Source organism: Arachis stenosperma, chromosome 6, assembly GCF_014773155.1.
Source record: "Arachis stenosperma cultivar V10309 chromosome 6, arast.V10309.gnm1.PFL2, whole genome shotgun sequence".
Lineage (NCBI taxonomy): Eukaryota > Viridiplantae > Streptophyta > Magnoliopsida > Fabales > Fabaceae > Arachis > Arachis stenosperma.
The window spans coordinates 110,611,177-110,621,177 of record NC_080382.1 but is presented as its reverse complement, the minus strand read 5'-3'; positions in this window follow the sequence as shown (position 1 = coordinate 110,621,177).

Sequence of the window (10,001 nt, the reverse complement as noted above, 5' to 3'; positions counted from 1 at the left end):
TTTTCTCATTCTTTTTTTACAATAAATCTCTTCTTACTTTGGAAGAGTAACTTTCCTCATCTAAATTTAAAATTTAGTTTTATCTGAGATAGTTTCTATCATTTGATATATTTTATGTTAGGCTTAGACTTCCTTCTTGTGTGGAGAAAAAGTCCAAATATTAATATCTACTCCCATAAATAGTTAATTATTAAGGTGAGTTAGGGTTAAATAAAAGAGGTCGCATTTTGTCAAAAAACACAAGCATTGCGAGAAAAAAAAAAGAAATAATACTATCCACCTTTTTCATCAGAAAAGCAGAATTTGAGCGTTCGTTTCGCACTCATTCACCATTAGATCGGCGTAAAATTTGGATTGCATATTCATCTCATCTTATTCTTCATTTTGAACGGTAAAAATTCTGATTAGAGAATTGCAATTGGAGAAATCAAGCTCGGATAGAGGTTCTATTTTGTGGTATTTTCATTTTCTTATTCTTGTCTTGTAAATTTTGATGCTTGGATGGTTTGACTTCACGTCTTGTGCAATAATTTGTGACTCTCTTGTACCCTATTTTTTTTTTTTTATCATAGTGCAGCTATTTTCTGGTCCTGGTGACTCATGGTTTTTACTTCTCATATTGAAGAGGTTTTTCGCGTTAAAAAAATCTTGGTGTGATAGCTTGCCTTTATTTTCTGGTTTATGTGATTTTTTCATTGGTATTGGGTATTATTGTGCGCTACCATTTATTGTTGCGTGTGAATATTGTTGTTCCTCTAATTCTTGCAAGTAGGAAGTTTTATTCCTATCATTTGGTATCAGAGCTCAATTTTGGACATTTGGTTATTACTTGCTTGAAAGATAAAGACAAATAATTCTACTAGGAGGATAAGTTTGAATGGCACTATCCATATATGGAAGGGCAAAATAAAAGATTTGTTGTTTGTCAAAAATCTACATTTATCCTATTTTCTACATAGAAACTAGAATCTAAAACAGATGAAAAATGAGAGTTTGAACACAAACAAATTTGTGATTTTATTAGACAATGAATGGATGATAATATTTATAATCACATTGCTAATGAGACTCATGCTAGGACTTTGTGGAAGCAAATTGAATCCTTGTATGCTTTCAAGTTTGGTAATAATAAATTGTATTTGTTGAACATACTGATGAATTTGAGACATAAGGAGGGGTCACAGGTATTAGATCACTTGAATGAATTTTAAGAAATTCTGGATCAGTTGTCAAGTATGGGAATCAAGTTTAAAGATGAGGTTTAAGAATTGTGGTTGTTAAATACTCTACCGGATTTTCGGGAGACATTTCATATCTCTCTTACTAATTCTACTCCAAATGGTAAAATGAGCATGCAACTTGTTAAAGGTGACATTTTAAATGAAGAGATAAGAAGGAAGACATGGAGTTTTTCGTCATAATCTGAAATGTCAGTCACTAAAAATAAAGGAAAGAATCAAAGCAAAAGTAAAAAGATAGAGGTAAAAGTAGGAGTAAATCCAAGTCAAGATACAAGAATGTTGAGTGTCATTATTGTCATAAAATGGGTCATGTCCAAAAATATTACTTTCTTTGAAAAAGGAGAACAAAGGTAAACAAGAAAAAAAGATGATAAAAGTAATGATCGTGTATCTACTATTTCAGATGATCTTCTCATTACTGACATTGTTGATTAAGAGTACAAGGTCAATTTTATTTCTGATGATGAGTTCAGTTGGGTAATTGATAGTAGCGCCTCAATACATGTTACATCAAAAAATGAGTTATTTACTTCTTATACTCTAGGTAATTTGGAGTGCTTAAGATGGATAATAATAGCTTGACCAAGATTATTGGTGTAGGAGATATTTTTCTTGAGACTAATATGGAAATAAAATTGCTACCCAAAGATGTTAGACACGCTCCAGATGTTCGCTTAAATTTGGTTTCAGTTAAAAAGCTTAATAATGAAGGCTTTGTAAACACTTTCGGCTTTGGATAATGGAAGCTTACTAAAAGTAACTTAGTGGTGGCTCGAGAAAAAGGTACTTCAAGTTTGTAGATGATGCATGCCATAACTGCAAAAGGTAGTGCGAATGCGGTTGAAAGTAAAGAAGTTTGTAACTTGTAGCATAGAAGACTTGATCATATTAGTGAAAAAAGACTTAATTATTTGGATCAAAAGGATGTTCTTTCCAATTTGAAGATGCAGATTTGGAGAAATGTTCTCATTGCATGGCTTGCAAACAAAGAAGATTATCTTCAAGAAGCATCAACCTTCAAGAAAATCAGACTTCTTGAAATTGGTGCATTTCAATATTTGTGGTCCTTTGAAGGTAAACCTTTTAATGGAGCTATTTACTTTATTACTTTTATTGATGATCATTCAAGAAAGCTTTGGACTTATGCTTTGAAAACAAAGAACCAAGCTTTGAAAAAGTTCAAACAATTCTAAGCTTTGGTTGAGAGACAAACAGGTAAAAAGCTTTAATGTATTTACACTGATAATGATGATGAGTATCGTGAACCATTTGATGAGTATTGCAAGTATCAAGGTATTAGGCTTGAAAGGACACTTCCTAAAATACCTCAGTTGAATGATTTGACAGAAAAGATTAATAGAACACTGATTAAAAGAGTTAGGTGTATACTTATTGAAGCTAATCTACCTAAAGTCTTTTGGGGTAAAGCATTACTTACAATGGCTCATATGATTAATTTGAGTCCTATAATTGCTTTGGATAATGATGTTTTGAATCATGTTTGGTCAGGTAAAGATGTCTCGTATGATCACTTGAGAGTCTTTGGTTGCAAAGCATTTATTCATATTCCAAAAGATGAGAGGTTCAAGTTGGATGTGAAGGCAAGACAATGCATTTTTATTGGATATGGTCAGGATGAGTTTGGTTACAGGCTTTATGATCCCATTGAAAAAAAGCTTATAAGAAGCCGCGATGTAGAGTTTATTGAAGACCAAACCATTGAAGACATTGATAAGACAGAGAAAGATCAATCACAAGAGAGTAGTGACTTGACTAATGTAGATCCAGTTTAGCTGCCTTCTTCACCAAAACTAACAAAGAATCAAGGAGCATATGTAGTAAAATGAGCCTTTGGTTCCTGATAACCAAGAGATGGGAGATCCAACTTACGCTCCAATTGATGACGATGTTGATAGTCAGCTTGAGCTACCTGAAGATCCAACAGGTTTCTATCCTAGGAGGTATACTAGAGAGTTAGGACCTTCAATGAGGTATCTTTCTAATGAGTATGTGACATTTACTAATGGATATGTGACATTGACTGATGGGAGAGAACCTGAATGTTATGAGGAAGCTATGAAAGGTGACGACAATAAGAAATGGTTTGATGCAATGCAAGATGAAATGAAACTCTTGCATGATAATCAAACATTTGAGCTTGTAAAGTTGCCAAAGGAAAGAAAGCTTTGTAAAATAGGTGAGTTTATAGGTTGAAGCATGAAGAAAATTCTCAGTATCCAAAGTATAAGGCTAGATTGATGGTCAAGGGCTATAGGTAGAAAAAGAGAGTTGACTATAATGAGATATTTTCACTAGTTGTGAGAATTCTTCTATTAGAATTATTTTAAATTTGGCTGCAAGTCTTGATTTAGAGATAGAGCAGATGGATGTGAAAACGACTTTCTTTCATGGTGATTTTAAGGATGAAATTTACATGGAACAACCTGAAGGTTTCATGGTAAAAGACAAAGAGGATAATGCTTGCAAACTGAAGAAGAACTTATATAGTTTAAAGAAAACTCTGAGAAATGGTACAAGAAGTTCGAGTCTATTATGGCAAAACAAGGCTACAAGAAGACTACTTCTGATCATTGTGTATTTGTAAAATAGTTTGCCAGTAATGATTTTGTTATTCCTTTGATATATGTTGATGACATGCTTATTGTTGATCAGAATACTTCTAGGATTAACATGTTAAAGAAGCAACTTGTGATGTCATTTACAATGAAGGAACTTGGGCCAACAAAGGAGATTCTTGGTATAAGAATCGAGCGTGATAGAAAAAAGAAGAAACTTTGGTTGTCACAGAAAAAATACATAAAGACAATGTTGCACAGGTTCTAAATGGAGAAAGCAAAGGCCGTTAGTACTCCTCTTGCTACACACTTCAAATTGAGTTGCAAGCAAAGTCCATCAAGTGAAGAAGATAAGAAAGCAATAGAAAAAGTTCCATATGCATCACACGTGGTAGTTTAATGTATGCTATGGTGTGCACAAGACCGGATATAGCTCATGTTGTTGGTTGTGTCAGCTGTTTTGTTTCAAACCCAAAAAGAGAGCATTGGAATGCTGTAAAATGGATAATGAGATATCTTCGTAGTACTTCTAGCATGAAGTTGTTTTATAGAAGTGAGAATCCTATTCTAATTGGTTACACTAACTCAAATATGGCAGGAGATATTGATTCTAAAAGGTCCGTTTTAGGCTTATTTTTGCGGGTGGAGCTGTATCTTGGCAATCTGGTTCCAAAAATGTGTTGCTTTGTCTACTATTAAGGCCAAATTTATTGCCATTACCAAAGCATGGAAGGAGATGCTTTGGATAAAGAAATTCTTGAAAGAACTCGAGTTTGCTCAAGAAAGGTATGTCTTGTTTTATGATAATTTTAGTAAAAATTGTACTTTAAATTCTCGATCCAAACATATTGATGAGAGGTATCATTGGATATGTGATGTTTTAGATGCTGAGTTGTTGGAACTTGAAAAGGTTCATACTGATGAGAATGGTTCTGATATGATGACCAAGACATTATCAAGATGGAATTTTAAAATTTGTTGCTTAATCGCCGGATTGGTAGTTACCTCTACATAGTCATGAGGAAGAGATTTGTTAGGTTTTGGATCCCTTTCAATGTGGAGAAAAAGTCCAAATATTGGTATCTAGGTCCATGGATAGTTGAAGTTGCTGAGGTTAGTTAGGGTTGAATAAGAGAGGTCTCATTTTGTCAAAAGCACAAGCATTGAGAGAGAAAGAGAAGAAAGAACACTATCCACATTTTTCATCAGAGCAACAGACTTTGAGCATTTGTTTTGCACACGTCCACCTTTGGAATGTGTGAAATTTGGAATGCATATCCAACTTATCTTGTTCTTCATTCTGAACGGTGGAGATTTCGATTGGAGGTCTGCAGTTTGAGAAATCGAGCTCGGAGAGAGACTCTATTTTGTGGTATTTTCATCTTCTTGTTCTTGTCTTTTAAGTTTTGATGCTTGGATTGTTTGGCTTGTACAGTAATTTGTGACTCTCTTATACCGTATTTTTTTATTATAGTGAAGCTATTTCCTAGTTTAACTTCTCATATTGAGGAGATTTTTTGTAAAATTCACAAAATTAGTAAATAATTAGTCAATAAATTAATTATTAATCCAAAAAATTAGAAAAGAAAATTTTATAGTTTAACGTCCGACGCTAAATCTGATGGTACTCAATGTTTTTCTTGTAGTGAATAAAGATTCGTTGAAAATTCTTCTTCTTTCTATGTTCACTTTCTTAAAATAGTATAAAAAGTCAAATTACTTTCAACTTGTCTAAGTGCTTTTTGTCAGAATGATAACTTCCTATTATATTGTGTTAGTTGTAAGAGAAAAGTCAAATGGTTTAACTTCTTGAGTTTAAGTACGTTTTTTATATTTGAACATTATAAGTAGAAACTATGATGCTTTTTCTAAAATATGTAATATTCTCATGTTTTTATACTAATTAGTCTTTTGAGATATCATATAGCTAACATATGATACTCCTACAACTTGAGTAAAACATTGTACTTAATAGAGATATTACATCTAATTAGTTACTTTATGAATTTGAGACATTATTGTCCATCAAAATTAATTTATAAATTACAAAGAAAACACAACAAAATGAATTGCCTATCAAAGATTATTGGCTAAGGGTGTTTGAAAAGATAAGTGACCATGATTAAGAGAGAATTGCAACATTGGTTCATAATAGTAGAATTTCACAATTGAATTAAAATTAAGAGATTAAACTGATGGTTTCAGTGGCTAAGAGAAGGGGGGGTTGAATCTTAGCCCCCTTTTTGCTTGCTGACACTTGCTGGACTTAGAGGAAGCTTTTCTGTTTTTAGCTCGTCCCTAGTCACGAGACATTTTTATTTTGTCTCGTCACTTGACACGAGACATTTTTGATTTTTCATCTGAACAGTAAAAACAGAATTGAAGTAGGAAGAGAGAGAAGATAACACCCAGATATATCCTGGTTCAGCTGCTAAGTGCAATGCAGCTTACATCCAGTCTCCATCACAACAGTAATGGAATTTCACTATAATCATCCAGATTACAACTTGTAAAGTGCTAACCCAACTTACAAGGGGATTCCCACAGAATCATGAAACACAACACAGATGTACAAAGGAACTCTAAGACATCTATGGCTTTTTCTTTTAATTTTGCACTCTCTGCCTTTTTCCGCTCTATGGCTTTTTCATACAAACCTCACTGTTTGCCTTTTTCCATGAGACTCAAGACATGACAAAATTAAACAGAAAAATATTAAACAGAAAACATTGAAGGAGAAGAAGAACTGCTAGCTTAGGTAGCTCTGAGAACTCTGTGCCTTGCACTCTCAAATCTTACTCCTTGAATCAAACCATGACTGTTCACCTCTTTTATAGAGAAGTGAAACCTTCACAGTTGAAACACAAACCCGAGCTCAGCTTCTTTTCCTTCACAACAAAAACTAGTTCGGCCTCACAGAGAGAAGAGGTAACTCATGCAAAAACCAACATGCAAATACCTCTAGTCCTTCCTTGGTCATCACTCTTCATCAATCCGAGTGCTCCATCCTTGGCTTCCTCTCCAAGATGGATTTCTGGCCCTTGATGCTTCATGATGATGATGACTTCATCTGCTTCAATCTCTGCCTCAACCATCACTTCGCCACTCTAGCTACTTCCTGTGGTGGTTGAGCAGAATCAAAGACAAGCCATGCCTCCAAAGATCTTTCTTGCTGGCCGAATCTTCATCCTTCTTTTTGAGTATGAAGGATCCGAGATTACCTCACCAAATCTTACCAGATTAGGTGATAATCTCAGCCACAGCATACCTTTTTTTTTCTTTTTCGTGCCATCAACTCGATGGTCTTTAAGCTTGATTTCCTTTCCTTTTGGTAGCTCCAAGTAGCTTCCATGGCTTCCTGTGTAATAACCGAAGAAGAGAAGCAAAGATAAGAGAGAGGAGAGAGAAGTTTGAACACAAGCTAATTGGGTAATAATAAAGTGAAATTAAAGTCCAACTTCCCTAGCTTAGAGTGGCGTGTAGCATTATGATCACCATCATGTCAATCACACTTTCTCTCTCATGTTCTCCATGCTAGTGAATTAAATTTCAAATCCTTCAAAAGAATGAAATGGAATCCGTTGGAAGCATTTAGGCTTTTCATTTGCTTCATGGATTCGGATAAAGCATGGAAACATTCATCAATATTGGGCTTGGTAGCAATAGATTTTATTTTGGCCCAATATCATTTTCCTTTCGGACCATAGCATGCATAAAACACATTGGGCTATTGAATTTGGCCCACTAAAAACATTTGCTTTCCTGGAAGTTTGGTTTCGGATCAAGCACAGGAAGCTTTCATCAAAAATAAATATGGGCTCAGTTGCAATAACATCTTGTTTTCCGGCCCAATTAAAAAAAACTGCATCACAAAATTATCAATTAACATATAATTAATGAAGATTAAACTAATAATTTTGCAATTAAATATTTTAATAATATTTGTTCATCACAAATATTAATTTGGAGTTTTCCAAACTCATCATAAACTATTTTAAAATCAATGTTAATTTAAAATAAGTAGAGTGTTTTTTGCTTCACCAAGATTATTTTAAATTATTTCCAAACACTTTTTTGTATTACTTATTCTATGCAACTAACTGAGATAATTACCAAGAGTAGAATATCATAGATCTTTTAATCTATCTCTCTTCTTCTCTAAGCTAGAATTGGTCTGACATCTATTAATTTTCAACTTGAAAGGGAAATAAATTGTTAGCTTTATATATCTCTGATTGAGATGATTAACAATAACAAATATAATAAAGTTTTATAATTTTTATTTAACACTTTGTTCAAATATTTCTAAAATACTAAAAAATTTCTTTTAAAGTCATAAATGCAAACTTAAAAGGTATGAGACCTAAAAAAAGTATCTCAATCAAGAGAACACCTAAGAATATGTGTGTTGAGCAAACTAAACCATTAAAAAATTTCTTCTCTCTCCTGCATAAAGCACACTGCACCAATGGTGCACGAAATTGTGATCACTACAACTTCGCACAACTAACCAGCAAGTGTACTGGGTCGTCCAAGTAATAAACCTTACGCGAGTAAGGGTCGATCCCACAGAGATTGTTGGTATGAAGCAAGCTATGGTCACCTTGTAAATCTTAGTCAGGCAAACTCAAATGGGTATGGTGATGAACGAATAAAACATAAAGATAAAGATAGAGATACTTATGTAATTCATTGGTAGGAACTTCAGATAAGCGTATGAAGATGCCTTCCCTTCCGTCTCTCTGCTTTCCTACTGTCTTCTTCCAATCCTTCTTACTCCTTTCCATGGCAAGCTTATGCAAGGGTTTCACCGTTGTCAGTGGCTACCTCCCATCCTCTCAGTGGAAATGTTCAACGCACCCTGTCACGGCACGGCTATCCATCTGTCGGTTCTCGATCAGGCCGGAATAGAATCCATTGATTCTTTTGCGTCTGTCACTAACGCCCCGCCCTCAGGAGTTTGAAGCACGTCACAGTCATTCAATCATTGAATCCTACTCAGAATACCACAGACAAGGTTAGACCTTTCGGATTCTCTTGAATGCCGCCATCAGTTCTTGCCTATACCACGAAGATTCCAGTTAAAGAACCCAAGAGATAAACATTAGAGCCTTGTTTGCTTGTAGAACAGAAGTGGTTGTCAGGCACTTGTTCATAGGTGAGAATGATGATGAGTGTCACATAATCATCACATTCATCATGTTCTTGGGTGCAAATGAATATCTTGGACAAAGAACAAGCGGAATTGAATAGAAGAACACTAGTAATTGCATTAATACTCGAGGTACAGCAGAGCTCCACACCTTAATCTATGGTGTGTAGAAACTCCACCGTTGAAAATATATAAGAACAAGGTCTAGGCATGGCCGAATGGCCAGCCTCCCAAAGAGGGTTCAATCATCAAAACATGATCAAAAGATGAAAACACAATAGTAAAAGGTCCTACTTATAGAAAACTAGTAGCCTAAGGTTTACAAAGATGAGTAAATGACATAAAAATCCACTTCCGGGCCCACTTGGTGTGTGCTTGGGCTGAGCAATGAAGCATTTTCGTGTAGAGACTCTTCTTGGAGTTAAACGCCAGCTTTTGTGCCAGTTTGGGCGTTTAACTCCCACTTTGGTGCCAGTTCCGGCGTTTAACGCTGGAATTTCTGAAGGTGACTTTGAACGCCGGTTTGGGCCATCAAATCTTGGGCAAAGTATGGACTATCATATATTGCTGGAAAGCCCAGGATGTCTACTTTCCAACGCCGTTGAGAGCGCGCCAATTGAGCTTCTGTAGCTCCAGAAAATCCACTTCGAGTGCAGGGAGGTCAGAATCCAACAGCATCTGCAGTCCTTTTCAGTCTCTGAATCAGATTTTTGCTCAGGTCCCTCAATTTTAGCTAGAAAATACCTGAAATCACAGAAAAACACACAAACTCATAGTAAAGTCCAGAAAAGTGAATTTTAACTAAAAACTAATAAAAATATACTAAAAACTAAACCAAATATACTAAAAACATACTAAAAACAATGCCAAAAAGCATATAAATTATCCGCTCATCAACCAACAAAAAAGACGTATACTTCATTTTTTTCTAAAGGAATAAAGAAACAGTAAAAAGAAAAAGATTTTCAATGTTAAGTTTTTATAAGTCACTCATGATATAAGAATTCAGAAGAGCATACTAGCATAGTGAAA